Source organism: Elephas maximus, chromosome 7 (genome assembly GCF_024166365.1).
Source record: "Elephas maximus indicus isolate mEleMax1 chromosome 7, mEleMax1 primary haplotype, whole genome shotgun sequence".
NCBI classification, from domain to species: domain Eukaryota; kingdom Metazoa; phylum Chordata; class Mammalia; order Proboscidea; family Elephantidae; genus Elephas; species Elephas maximus.
This window is the reverse complement of record NC_064825.1, coordinates 55,570,938-55,586,282: the sequence shown is the minus strand read 5'-3', so window position 1 is coordinate 55,586,282 and position 15,345 is coordinate 55,570,938. Positions and strand designations below refer to the sequence as shown.

Sequence of the window (15,345 nt, the reverse complement as noted above, 5' to 3'; positions counted from 1 at the left end):
TCCTCACCCTGTCTAAATATGCATACCCAACGGAGATCTTGGGGCCTTTATAGCCATGCCAGCAATACCCAGTGACTCATGCTGTTAGTCTCTCCCTCTCCTTCTCTCCGGATCAGTGAGTATCATCATTACCCGTGTAGAGTTGGGGGCAGAGTGGCCAGCATACCAGGGTGATGAGAGCAGCCCCAGAATTTATTCTTCCTCATGCTTATCTCACATCTGATGGCCCTCAGGATCCCAGGTCATATTCTTGGTTAGGGAAATACAGAGAAGTCTCAGCATGTAAGGGAGCATTTTAATTAAAACTTGGAGAAAAAAAGAGACAGGAGACATATGAATTATTTATTATAGTTTTATCTATAGAATAATCCCTTTACCAGTCAGAGAAAAATATTATCTTCTTCCAGAAGGTAAAGACGGAATGCAATCGAGGAAGGGAATGGCATCTACTGTTGTAAAGGAACAGATTAGAGCATAAAAATCTCTGAGATGTTACGGAAGAAATCTAGGAACATATAGAAATAGGTTGTTCATACCTCTATGTTGGAAAAAAAAAAAAGCATTGTCAGTAAGTCGAGAGAGACATATATGTATATAGCATAATGTTTCAGCTCAGGGACTTTGAAATTAGGTTGACCTGGGGATGAGTCTTAATTCCACTACCTAATAGCTGTTCCACTTTAAGCAAACTATTTAACACTATAAAGCTTCAGTCTGTTTACCTGTGAAATAGGGACACTCATTTTATACATCATAGGAGATTGAACCTTAGCACTGGGCCTGGTACACAGTAAGTTCACAATTAATAAGATCTGCTTAATAATTATTATTATGGTCACACAGCCACTGGAATTGAAGCAAAGAAAAAGACATCTACACATTGAGATAGAAAAGGTCATCAAACACCAGTCCTTACTGAGCACCTGCTGGGTGCCCAGACCTGAAATTGCCTGTCCTATGAGGAAGACACAGAGTCAATGGATGCAGTTCTGCTCCTTGCCCTACAGAGGCTCATTCTCCAACAGCCACAGGTGGTTCAGTGGTACAATCCTTGCCTTCCATGCAGGAGACTTGGATTCTCAGTCAACGCAAGTTATACAGAGCCACCAACTGTCACTGAAGTTTTAAGTGTTGCCATGATGCTAAACAGGTTTCAGTGGAACTTTCAGGCTGAGGTAGACTAAGAAGAAAAGTCTGGCAATCTAATTTCAAAAATCAACCAATGAAAACACTATGGATCACAATGATCCGGTCTGCAACCGAGCATGGGGATGGTGAGGACCAGGTAGCAGTTTGTTCCATTGCACATGGGATCATCATGAATTAACTCCCCACTCAAAAGCAGCTAACAGCAAGCCCTCAAAAGCAGAGGGTTTTCCAGTGCACTGTGCTTCTCTCTCTTCTACCCAGTTCCTCCAGACAATCCAGATGGAATAAAAAAGTCTCTGTGTGTGGAAATAGGATAGAGAATGGATGGAGCAGACAGAAGTAGATGATCACTACTTCTCATTCATTCCACAACCACTTAGATCACCATGCTCCACATCAACCCCCTCCCAGCAATTAATTTTAATCAAAACTCTTTCTTCTTCTTCCAGGCGTCCCTCATTGGACCACGTCGCCTCTGCAAACAGCCTATTGTTGTTCTTCAGTACCGTTGAGATGATTTTCAACTCATAACGATCCCACGTGACAGAGTAGAATTGTCCCACAGGATTTTCAAGGCTGTAATATTTATTGGAAAAGATTGTCAGGTCTTTCTTCCATGGAGCCACTAACTGGATTAGAACTGCCAATCTTTCAGTTACCAGTCAAGCACTTAACCATTGTGCCACCGGTACTCTTTGCAAACTCAGCCTAAATAAGCCACATTGGTTTGCCTCTCCTTGTGCTTTGAAAATACCCAGGGCCCTTCTAGGGCAATGCAACTTTCATCAGTGACTCCTGTGGAGAATCTTGGACCTCTGCTCTCTATCCCCATCTTCATGTTCTTAATGACTGGGACAGACACCATATTTGACTAAGGAATTTCTTTCCCGGAAATATTTGACATTCAGGAGTGGTGAGTAAGAGAAGCTGGAGATTTCCTAAACCATTGGTATAATACCAGGTTCATAATTTGATTCAACTTCAGTCTCATGGCAAAAAGACAGAAACCAGCACCCTGGTTCTTAGCTTTTGGGTAAACAAAACTTAATAGCAGGAGTTAAGGATGAAAACTAAATATTATGGAAGGAGATCTCATTAAAACATTACAATTATTGAGGTCCATCTTAGGCTGGGTTGTCTAGAGAAGCAAAAACAGTAAAGCATACAAATACACAGAGAGATTTATATCACATAAATGTCTTATGTGGTTGTAGAGGCTGGAATGTCCCAAGTCCGTGGGCCAGAATAAAGGCTTCTCCTGATTCATGCAGCCAAAGGGGCTGGCAAACCCAAGATCAGCAGGTCAGAGAGCAGGTCTCTTTCTCACAGGCTACAAAGATTGATGAATCCCAAGATTGGCAGCCAAGACCACAGGTAAGCTGCTGGCTAAAGTCCCAAGAACCAGAGGTCAGGTAAACAAGAGGCACCTGCAGGATCCAGAACAAGCCAAAAGTCTTGGCAAGATGAGCAGGAAGGACGTAGGCAATGGAGGGTGTACAGATGAAGGCTGATGGGGTGGTGAGCCTACACAGGCCCCACCCCTGCTGGTACCACTCAGCAGATTCCATCATGGGGGTGATCACATATCAAATTTCAACAGGGAAGTGATTACTACATTATGCAACAGCCAAAACACTGAGAATCATGGCCCAGCCAAGATGACACAATCTTAACCCTCACAATCCACCCCTTGTCAACTTGGCACCTGTACGCATCTCCCCAAACCATAATAATCTCTGAATAAAGACAATTACAAAGTCATACTTGCACCTGACATGGTACAACTGACACAGGTACAACCAGAATATACTAGCCCCATTTACATCTTATATCTTATAAGTGAAGAAAACAAAAATATTTTACACACACATAAAAAGCAGTAGTACTCATAACAATTATACTCCTTGTTTTTGCAACTGGTCACGTGGCTATAATTGATATTTAGAACTATCATCTTCTACCACCCATCCCATATTGTCTTTGCCCTCAGCAAGCACCTCAGCTAGTCGTGGTTCTTTGCCTGGTGGGGTGACCCAAACCTTCATTCCTGAAGGGTCTGGGCCATTAGCAATCATGTTAGAATTGAGTTGTTCTAGCTTTCCATTGATTTTAATCACTGGGCATGGTAGTACTAAAAGACGCCCTAACGGATCCCATGCATTCCAGACATACTCTTCTTTACCTCCATTATGTAATATCAATCTGATTTCCTCTTGGTAAGCAGGATCAATCACATCAACCAGTATGGTAACTCACTTCTTTGCCTGTTGATCCAGAGGCATAAGGAGCCCAAATGGCCAGGTGGCATTCTTAGTTTCCAGTTCAATGGAATCAGTTATGTGTCTCCAGTTGGGAGCATTCCTCCCTTTGGAACAAAGACCTCTAGACCTGCAGAGCATAATGTCCCAGGGACAGGAAGCAAAAATATTTCGAGTGGATCACTAGGGGTAACAGGAGTGGTACTACTCCCATTGCCACCACTTGATTCCTGGACCCATGAATCCTGGCTATGGAAGAAACAGTACCATATATTGAATGCTGATTCAGCATATACAGCCTTCTGGAGAATATTTCCCTAACCCTGCAAGGCATTGCCACCTAGCTGGTGCTGTAATTGTATCTTTTGGAGGCCATTCCATTGTTCTATCAATACAGCTGCTTCAGGATTATGGGAAACAAGGTAACACTAGTGAATTCCATGAGCCTGGGTCCACTGCTGCACTTTGTTCACTACAAAGTGAGTACCTTGATCAGAGGCAATGCAGTGGGGGATAACAAGACGATGGATAAGCCATTCTGTAAGTACATGGATGGTAGTTCTGTCAGAAGCATAGCTTTCAGGGAAGGCAAGTGCACATCCAAAGTAAGGCAGAATGCTGCCTTTTCCATAATGGATGTGGTCCAAAGCAATCAAATTGCCACCAGCTTGCTCGCTGATCACCTTGAGGGGTGGTGCCATATCGGGGACTCAGTGTTGGTCTCTGCTGCTGGCAGATTTGACATGCAGCAGAGGTTGTAGCCAAGTCAACTTTGGTGAGTGAAAGTCCATGTTGCTGGGCCCATGCATAACCTCCATTCCTGCCACCATGGACATTTTGTTCATGAGCCCATTGAACAACGACAGGAGTAGCTGGGGAAAGAGGATGACTGGTTTCCACAGAACGCATCATCCTATCCACTTGATTGTTAAAATCATCCTCTGCTGAGGTCACCCTTTGGTGAGTATTCATGTAAGACACAAATATCTTCACTTCTTTGGCCCATTCAGAAAGGTCTATCCACATACCTCTTCCCCGTAAATCCTTGTCTCCAATTTTCCAATCATATTCCTTCCAAGTCCCTGACCATCCAGCTAAACCATCGGCCACAGCCCAGGAATTGGTGTACTATCACACATCTGATCATTTCTCCTTCCAAGCAAAGTGAACATCCAGTTGTACTGCTTGAAGTTCTACCCATTGGGAGGATTTCCCTTCACCACTGTCCTTCAGGGAGGTCTCAGAAAGGGACTGTAGTGCTGCCGCTGTCCACTTTCAAGTGTTGCTTGCATATCGCGAGTACCATCTGTAAACCAGGCATGAGTTTTTTCTTCTTCAGTCAACTGATCATAAGAAACGCTCCATAAGACCATAGGTGCGGACTGGGAAATGTAAAGTAATGCAACAGAAGTGGAGACCGTGGGCATTTGGGCCACTTCCTTATGCAACTTATTTGTGCCTTCAAGTCCTGCTCAGGCCCAACCTTGTATATACCACTTCCATTTAATGATGAAGTGCTGCTGTGCATGTCCAACTTTATGACTGTGGATCAGACAACACTCAGGTCATAATGGACAGCTCAGGCTGCATGGTGACTTGGTGTCCCATGGTTAAGTGATAAGTCTCTACTAAGGCCAAGTTACAACCCAAAAGCTGTTTCTCAAAAGGAGAGTAGTTATCTGCAGAGGATGGCAGGGCTTTGCTCTAAAATCCTAAGGCTCTGTGCGACGATTCACCAATAGGGGTCTGCCAATGACCCCAAACAGCATCTCTATCTTCCACAGATACTTCAAGCACCATTGGATCAGATGGATCAATATGTCCCAAGTGACAGAGTGGCTTGCATGGCAGCCTGAACCTGTTGCACAACCTCTTGTTCTGGGCCCCACTCAAAACTAGCAGCTTTTTGAGTCACTTGATAAACAGGCCAGAGTAGCACACTCAAGTCAGAAATGTGCTACCTCCAAAATCCAAAGAGGCCTACTAGGCATTGTGCCTCCTTTTTAGTTGTGGGAGCAGCCACAGGCAATAACTTATCCTTCATATTAGAACAAATGCCTTGACATGCCTCATACCACTGGAGCCCTATAAATTTCTCTGAGGTGGAAGGTGCCTGAATTTTTGTAGGATTAATTTCCCACCCTCTAGCATGCAACTGTTTTACTGCTAAGTCCAGAGTCATTGACACTTCTTACTTACTAGTTCCAATCAGCATAATGTCATCAATGTAATGTATCAGTGTGATGTATTGTGGAAGGGAAAGGCAAACAAGGCCCCTGCTGACTAAATTATGACATAGGCTGGAGAATTGATGTAGCTCTGAGGTAAGCAAGTGAAGGTGTATTGTTAACCTTGACAGCTGAAGGCAAACTGCTTATAGTGGTCCTTTAAAACAGGTATGGAGAAAAAGGCATTAGCCAGATCAATAGCTGCATACCAGGTACCAAGAGATGTATTAATTTGCTCAAGCAATGAAACTACGTCTGAAATAGCTGCCATAGTTGGAGTCACCACCTGGTTAAGTTTTCAATAGTCTACTGTCATTTTCCAAGTTCCATCCATTTTTTTCACAGGCCAAATAGGTGAGCTGAATGGAGATGTGATGGGAATCACCACCCCTGCATCGTTCATGTCCTTGATGGTGGCAGTAAACTCTACAAGTCCTTCAGGAATGTGGTATTGCTTTTGGTTTACTATTTTCCTAGGTAGAGGCAGTTCTAATGGCTTCCACTTGGCTTTCCCTACCATAAATGTCCTTACTCCATTTGTCAAGGATCCAATGTGGGGGTTCTGCCAGTTGCTGAATATATCTATTACAATTATGCATTCTGGAACTGGCAAAATCACTACAGGATGGGTTTGGAGACCCTCTGGACCTACTGTGAGATGGACATGAAACAAGACTCCATTAATAATCTGACCTCCATATGCCGCCACTCTGACTGGTGGCCCACAGACATTTTGGGTCTCCTGGAATTAGCATCAGCTCAGAGCCAGTATGCAGTAATCCCTGAAATGTCTGATTATTTCCTTTTCTCCAATGACCAGTCCCCACCATAAAAGACTGCAGATCCTTTTGGGGAAGGCTGGGGGAGAAATCAACACTATAAACTTTTGGCAGTATATTGGAGTCCTTCCTCAAGGGGACCTGGCCTCCCCTTCGTTCGAGGGGTTGTGGGTCTTTAAACTCACTCAAGTATATGGGTATTGATTGAGGAACCATGACTGTGTTCTGGCTATTCAAGTTAGACTGCTGTTCACCTGACCTAGAATTTATCCATTTTTATAGTTCAAGTAAACATTTAGTAGGTTTTCTACCTATTTCACTCCTAGGGACACCATGACTAAGTGGCCAATGCCTTAAGTCCATACAAGTCAGACTATGCTGATTACTGCTTTACTTATTACTGATTTACTATCCATTACTGTAACCACGCCAACCATGTCTTTGTTGATTGAGTGCAGCCACTTGGCCCCTACTACCATGGGGTCCAATCAGACCCATTGTATTTAGGTGTCTTAATTCATCTAGGGCAGTTTCCACTGTCAAATCTGATTTATGTAAAAGAGCAATCACGGCAGTCTTCAAGGATGCTGGAACTCCCTTCCCAAATGTGTTCCTCAGAGTTGTGGTAAAAGGTGTGTGCTCTGGCCATTTCTTGTGTGGGTCTGTGGGTCTAACCTGATAAATTTACTCTAGCATGCCAATTTCCCTAAGCCTTTGGATATCTTCTTCTACAGCATACCAAGGCACGTCTGGTACTTTGACTTGATTTAGCATAGGCCCACAGTGTAATCCATCCACCAGCAACCCAACCAAATAAACTATTAGATCCTTTCCTAACTTCTCGAGTTGAAACATGAAGAATCTGTGCTTAGAGGGCCCATATCAATAAACTCAGATGGATCCATCTTTATGTTCCTTGCACCATTATCCCATACCCTTAATAGCCATTCCCACACATATTTCCCAGGTTTCTGTCTGTACATATTAGAAAAGTCAAGCAGTTCTTTTGGAGTGTAGCATACCTCCTCCTGGGTCACATTTTATACTTAACTTTTTGGGGTTCACTGGAATTTAAGTCTATATAGGTCCAGAAGCCAGAATCAGTAGTGTGGAATTGTTTTGAGAATATTCAGCATTGTCTTGTAAAGCATCTACCTCAGGCGATGCCCCAGGTAATGATTCAGGCAAAGGCTCTTTAGAGGCAGCTGGACTAGGGCTAATCTCATTAGATGGGAGTGGAGGGGTTAATGGTTTTTCTGGGCATGGTGATGTGGCTGACAAGAATGAAGTAATCTCTTCCGATGGGAGCGGCTCAGTTGGCAGAAGTGATTCAATGGAATTTAGGGGCTCAGTGTCTCCAGCTTCCTGATTATCTGCCTGTATGTCCCCATCCCAAGTTTCAGGATCCCATTTCTTCCCAATCAATGCCCTCACTTTTACTTCAGACACCTTTCAAGGTTGGCACTTGACCCAGCATTGTAATTCAGTCACTTGAACTTCACTCTGAAGCCCTGAGTGCATCTCTTTCTTTCACTCGTTTGTCTAGCGAAAGCAGGACAAACCAACTAGCTTCCTTATGCTTCTCATTATAACAAAACTGTAGAAAGGTATCATATATGCAGTCACCCAGATCCTCGCCTTTCACCATATCTGATCTAGGCCCTCTCTTCTGACAGAGAAAGAGAATACAAAAACGCAGTGCCATCGTGTCGATTCCAACTCATAGCGACCCTAAAGGACAGGGTAGAACTGCCCCACAGAGTTTCCAAGGAGCACCTGGCAGATTTGAACTGCCGACCCTTTGGTTAGCTGTAGCACTTAACCACTACGCGACCAGGGTTTCTGAGAAAGAGAATATATGTGTGTAAATAAGTCCGTATATATACACATGTCTATAACGATTTCTATATGTAGCCATCTGTATCTGAATTAAGCTAAACATGAGTTCATACTGATACCTCCAGTTCTAATTTATCACCACACGGATCATTCTAGCCTCCTCCCCTTATTTATCGGAACTCCCATTCAAAAGTGAGAAATCTTGTTTACACTAGTCATCACCCAGTTGCTTAATTGGCTGACTCCAGTATGTATGTATGCATATATCTATATATATAGATATAAAAAAAAAAAAATTTTTTTTTTTTTATATCTATATAGTAGTATCAGATTGTTGACCATACCCCTTTGGAAAACTTATCAACTAGCATACAGTCTTTTGTAGTTTCTTTTACCTTTAGTTTTAGACTCCACTCATTTTCAGTTTCTAAGGTCAGCATCTCTTTCACCCAATTGCTTCAGTGAGGTTGTTTCATATATTTTTAAATACATTTAGATTGTTTTTATCCCATTCTGCTTTCTTTCTTGAAATTCTACCGATTTCCTAAACAAAGTTTTTAATTTGCCTACATTAGGATTCACTTTTTGTACTGTAAATTTCAAAGGGTTTGATAAATGCATTGACATGTATCCAAAATTACAGTCCCATACACAAAAGTTTCATGACCCTAAAATTCTCTTTTGCTTCACCTAATCAACCATCTACCCATCTGTTCAAGCTCCAGGTAGCCACTGATCATTTAGGTATCTCTATAGTTTTGCCTTTTTAGATTATCACGTAATTAAACCATAGAGTATATAGCTTCTTTCACTTAAATACATATATATATGTACATACACATATAAACACACACAAATATATATAAATGCATGTATTTATACATATACATATATTTATTTTATATCTTAAAATTACATAGTATAATTCTATAAAGTATAATTAAAATATATTAAAATTACAACAAAATATATTACACACTTGTAATTATTAAAACATTGTGGTACTGGTGCAAGAATAAACAGAAAAGCAAAATATATAAAAGAAAAACAGACCTTTGTACATAATGAGTTTTAATACATAAAAAAGAATTAAACAAATCAGTTATTTATAAATAGATAAATTATTACATTTATTGTTAGACAAATAGACAAGAAATAGAAACAAAAAAGTATTTAATTTTGTTCCTTCAGATTTTACACCAAAATCAATTGCAGTTTGTTACGTGTAAAAATAAACACACACACACACACTAATAATAAAATAAATGTTAGTGTACAATAAAGCTATGCAGAAATCTTGAGATGAAATTGACAGGATTTACCATAAATTTTAATCTCCTATATGAAAATAAATGATTAAATATAAACGGTTTATAGAAAAGTTTTGCTATTTCAAGTATAGTCAAATAACTCATGCAAAGAAATTTTTAAGAATCTAGACAGAAAATTTATAGGAGGGGCAGAATTACAGTAAGTAAGAAACAATACAAGAAAGCAAGAATATAAGCTAATCAATCAGTAATCCACTACTTAACAATTCTACTTCTAAGTGTTTAACCTGGATACATTTTTTAAATATGCACCAAAAATATTCAGAGAAAGTCAAACGTTGTTGCTAAATTAGGAAAACAGAAATAACATAAATATCATCAAGAGAAGAAAGGGTAGGAGTCCCTGGGTGATGCAAACGGTTAAGCAGCCAACTACTAGTTGAAACACTGGTCGTTGCAACTAACCCAGAGGATCCTTTGAAGACAGGCTTGGCAATGTGCATCAAAGGTCACAGCCTTGAAAACCCTATAGAGTAATTTTACTCTGCACACATGGGGTCCCATGAGTCAGAATTGACTCAAAGGAAACAAACAACAACAAAAAAAAAAAAAAAATGAAAGAATTAATAAAATGCAAAAGGATGAAGATTTTACTGCGTTTAAAAAAGAAATAACTACATTCTATATATATCAATACAAATTTTTTATTTTAATATTAAGTACAACAATTGGCTATAAAATCATACACACTATGTTTACATAAATTAAAATTTTGTACTTCAACCCCCTCAAGATTAACTTAAAACTATAAAATTAGACTCTGTGAAATAAAAAAAAAAAATCATGTGTTCATAATCACTATCTTTGAAGACAGGAAAATAACTGAAACTGGATTAGGGTAGTGACCATATGTCATTTCAACTTAAATATCTATGCTTGATTAAAAATAACATTTAATATAAAGATATCATAGTAACACCTGTTACTATTACCCACTGCTGTCCAGTTGATTCCCAATCACAGAGACCCTATAGGAGAGGGTAGAACTTCCCCAGAGCATTTCCAAGGCTGTAAATCTTTACAGAAGCAAACTGCCTCATCTTTCTCCCACAGAGCAACTGGTGGGTTCGAACAAACTGACTTTTAGTTAGCAGTTACTGTGATATCATTACTCTGATTGACAGGAGCTTTAATTACACTTAACTGCTAACTAAAAGTCGGTTCAAATCCGCCAGGCACTGCTGGGAAACTCTACGGGGCAGTTCTACTCTGTCCTATAGGGTTGCTATGAGCCAGAATCGACTCGATGACACTAGGTTATCATAGTAATAATAGATGTTAATTCCATGTTGCGAGAACAAAGGTAGTTGTTATATGTTTCCTTATCTCACCTTTCTTTTATGAGGGAAAGTATAGAATCATAATTTTGGGGGAAAAAAAGTGTTAACAAATATAATAATAACAAAGGTTATTGCTTGAATTATTCCCTGTTACTCCTAGGGAATTGATGTAAACAGAGTCCACATATATCTCCTCCATGATAATAACTAGTCTTAGAACTTGAAATATTATAAAGGTTATTCAAATCATAGATTAAATAAGCATCAGAATAAAATCCCCTGGTATATAACTTTGCACATAATATTTAGACAAAGAAAACAGTTTTTCTGGCAAGAACACAACAGTTTTCCTTGTTGGATCCAAACGACCAGTAAACGAAGGAGATAGGAGTTTCTTATTTTGTAATAAAGACACGGAGCACTCGCTCTCGTATCTGTTTGGTCCTCACACCATAAATGATGGGGTCAAGTGAGGGTGGGATAATCACATAGATGTTGGCAATAAGAATATGAACATACTGTGGTATGTTTTGTCCAAATCGGTGAGTAAGAAAAGAGAAGACTGAAGGGATATAGAAAACACAGAGAACCCCGAAGTGGGAGCCACAGGTACTTAGGGCTTTTATTCGTGCATCATGAGATGGGAGGCGGAAGACGACACAGAGAAAGTAAACATAGGAGATGTCAATAAGAACTAGGTTCAGGAGAAAGAGGGAGACCATAAAAAGCCCATAGATACCATTGACATGTATGTTTCCACAAGACAATTTTGCAATGCCCATGTGCTCACAGTAGGAATGGGCTACTGTATTAGCCTGAAAAAAGGGTAGGCAGTAGATAAGATAGACAACAGGAAGTGTAAATAAAACTGGACGAAATACAACCCATATAGTGATGCCCACCAGCACACGGGCTGTCAAGATGGTGGTGTAGTGGAGTGGAGCACAGATGGCTACATAACGGTCAAAGGCCATGGCCATCAGAACCTCAGCTTCCATGCCAGTGAAGCCATGGATCAAAAACATCTGGGCCACACACACTCCAAAGTTAATCTCATGAGCATCAAACCAGAAGATACCCAGGATACGGGGCACAGAGGCTGCAGAAAGTGCCAAATCAATTATTGAAAGAATGGCCAGAAAATAGAACATGGGCTCTCAGAGGATCTGTTCTGTCTTGATTACAAGGAGAATGGTGGCATTGCCCAACAAAGCCATAAGGTAAACAGTGCAAAACGGCAGGGATATCCAGACATGAACCTCTTCCAGACCTGGAATTCCAATGAGGAAAAATGTGGTTGGGTGGAAAATGCTGCTGTTGTAAGAAAACATCCTTCCAAATGGTAGAATAGGAGAAATTGCCACTCTTAGAAAAAGAAGGAAAAAGAACAAACGGCTTGAATAAGGGATTGGTGTTCGCTACAGAATGAAAATGAAAAGGTTACCCATATGGAGAAATCTGCTAATATAGTTTTTATACTAAACCTGAGCCATAGTCATTTGAATAGGCCAATTCAAAGAACTTACTCATTATTAGCTCTATCCTTACATTGATTTAATTATAATTTTAAACATATAAGACTGATTGACAAGCCCACTGTAGAGTTCTAAGAAAGAGAACTCGATGTTAACTTTTTAATATTGTATTAACAAAACATTGCATGTCCTGTACCCTCTGTGAATTCCTTGACTGGAAGGGACACATGAATAACCAAGAATATAAACACAGAGATATGCAGAAATATAAAAACAGAGATACATAGTGAAGAAAGTAATTTCACATAACCATATGTATAAGAATCTTCCATAATTAGAAACTGCAGATTTTTTTTCTAGTGATTCATTCTTCATTTACTGCTGTGGAAAAAATATGGAAATACCAAGACCAAGCCTAACATATTGTCACCAGGACAGAAACAGAAAATCAAAAACACAGATTGTCACAAATAAAAGCACAGTCTCTCTGAGATACCCGCACAGGAGAAGACAACCTGAGCCATGTACCTCTATACTTGAAAGAGGACAGAAACAAATATAATAATAAACCCTCTAACCCATTTTCATTGATGGATCTATTGTCCTACGACCATCCCCTTTCAAAACCAAAAAACCAAAGCCATTACTGGTGAGTCAGTCCTGACTCAGCTACCCTATAGAACAGAGTAGAACTGCCCCATAGGGTTTCCAAGGAGTGGCTGGTGGATGCAAAGTGCCAATCTTTTGGTTAGCAGCCAAACTCTTAACCACTGTGCTGCTCATGGTTATCTTAGAGTGTATGGTACATCTGTCTTGGAAGTACAGCCAGGAAGCTCCTAAGAAGCAAAGATGGCAAGATTTCATTTCATATACTTTGGCTATGTTATCAGGAGGCATGAGTCCTTGGGGAAGGACATCATGCTTGGTAAAGTAAAAGGTCAGTGAAAAAGTGGAAGAACCTCAACCCAATGGATTGACTCAGTGGAGGCAAGAATGGGCTCAAACATAGTGATTATGAAGATGGTGCAGGACCAGGCAGTGTTTCATTCTTTTGTACATAGGGTTGCTATGAGTCTGAATCAACTCAACAGCACCTAACAACAATATGGTGATAGCAGTTTCTAATAACATCTGAACATATCATTCACTCTTCATTCCATATCAAGTTCTCTGCAAATACTCATTTTGACACTATTGCAAAGATAAAACTTACTGAGTTGTCTTCATTCTTGATTAAAAATAATAATAATAATTTTTTTTTTAATCATTCTTGCTTAAGTCACTGGAAATGTGGGTAGAAGACAACATAGAGTTTCTGAAGGTTTTAGACTTAGGGATGACATTTTTGAGTGGCACATCGATGTCTGGAATAGCAGCCTAACTGAAGGTACGATTGACTCCTTTAATTGTCTAAAGGAAATAGAGACAGACAATTTTACAATGTCTCCAGGATAATACGGAAGCAACCCAGGCCCTCATAAGCAATGAAATAAAGAGACCTTATCTGGATCACCAACTTAAAGCAGAGTGATTCAAGACTAGGATGAAGTAAGCACAGACTTCTGTATTTATCCTTAATATAGCTCCATATATATAACAACACATCTAGAAAGGAAGCATATCAAGGTGAAAAAATTAAAATAAATGTTATTTTCTGTCTCAGATTAGGCCAGAGAGAGAAGAGAGAGTGAATCCTGCACAGCATAATGACACACTTATTTGTGTTTTTTAATAATTGATATATCCAGGCAAGGGTCCCTAGCCCAGTGGATGTTGGCTAAGAACATGGTCTTAGACACCCTGATATCAATTTTGGGGTTACCAGTAGAAGTGTACTATTAATATTATGTCTCTGCTAACCTTGGTCTTTAATTCCCTATATTACATAGCAGAAGCAGATATTATGCTTTATCAACCAAACAATCATATAATCACTTTGCAGATGTATTTTAAACAACTTGGATCTTTCATATGTTTTTAAGAATATCTCATATTCATTTGATAGACGCTAGATGCAAGTTTTTAAAAATGTTTGGTTAGATAAAAAAATTGAAGTACTATGCACATCAAGCTCAGGAGTTCTCAGCCACCTCTGCTTCTGTCTCTTTCATTTGACTTTAATACGTGCCTAAATCAAGAGAAAATTCACCTGTCATGCTTCATTCTTCCACAGGAATGGAGACACACACAAGGAAAATACCAAGCAACACAGCTCTGTATCCTTTTTTTAATATTTTTTTTTCAAGGAGATTAGTTTTATATTAAGGCACTGGCTGTCTAGAAACAGTTGAAAAAATTGTCCTAATTTAGTTTTTTACCTTAAATGGAGCCCTGAGATTAACTCCTCTGAGACTGCTGGGAAAATTTTAGACTCTTGGGAAACAGAGCCCAAGGAAAAGTGACATGGGTAAAACTTTGTATACAGAAAAGTACAAATGTGGAGACTAAAACACACATCTCATCTTTAAAAACAAGCAAACAACAACAACAACAACAAAAACCCAAATCCGTTGCTGTCAATTTGATTCCAATTCATAGAGACCCTATAGGACAGAGATGAACTGCCCCATACGGTTTCCAAGGAGCAGCTGGTAGATTCAAACTGCCAACCTTTTGAATGGCAGGTGAACACTTAACCGATGTGTCATCAGAGCTCCTATTTAAATATGACATATATAAAAACAGATAAATTTCATCTTGCTCAGTGAAATTTTTCAGTCAAATTATATGGGTTGTTGTTTTCTAGGTAAAATGGTGCTTTAAATACCAAAGTTCAAACATATCAACTAGGCATGGGAAACTCTATATTCACTCTTCTCACTATTCACCTTCTTTTACATATTTTATTTTACAAGGACCTCAGTTCAAATACTGGATTTATACCTGTGTCATCTTAAGTGGTTTGCTAATCATCCCTATGCCTCAATCTCCTCAACTGGAAATTAGGTATAATAATAGTACAAACGGAATGTGGTTGTTGTGGGGCTCCCATTATGTAACAACTAT

At 39.6% G+C, this 15,345-nt stretch overlaps 1 pseudogene; it reads right to left on the bottom strand.

The window, feature by feature from the left end:
* Nucleotides 1–11,259: 11,259 nt before the first annotated feature.
* Nucleotides 11,260–12,195, bottom strand: LOC126079484 (olfactory receptor 52J3-like; annotated as a pseudogene).
* Between the last annotated feature and the right edge of the window lie 3,150 nt (nucleotides 12,196–15,345).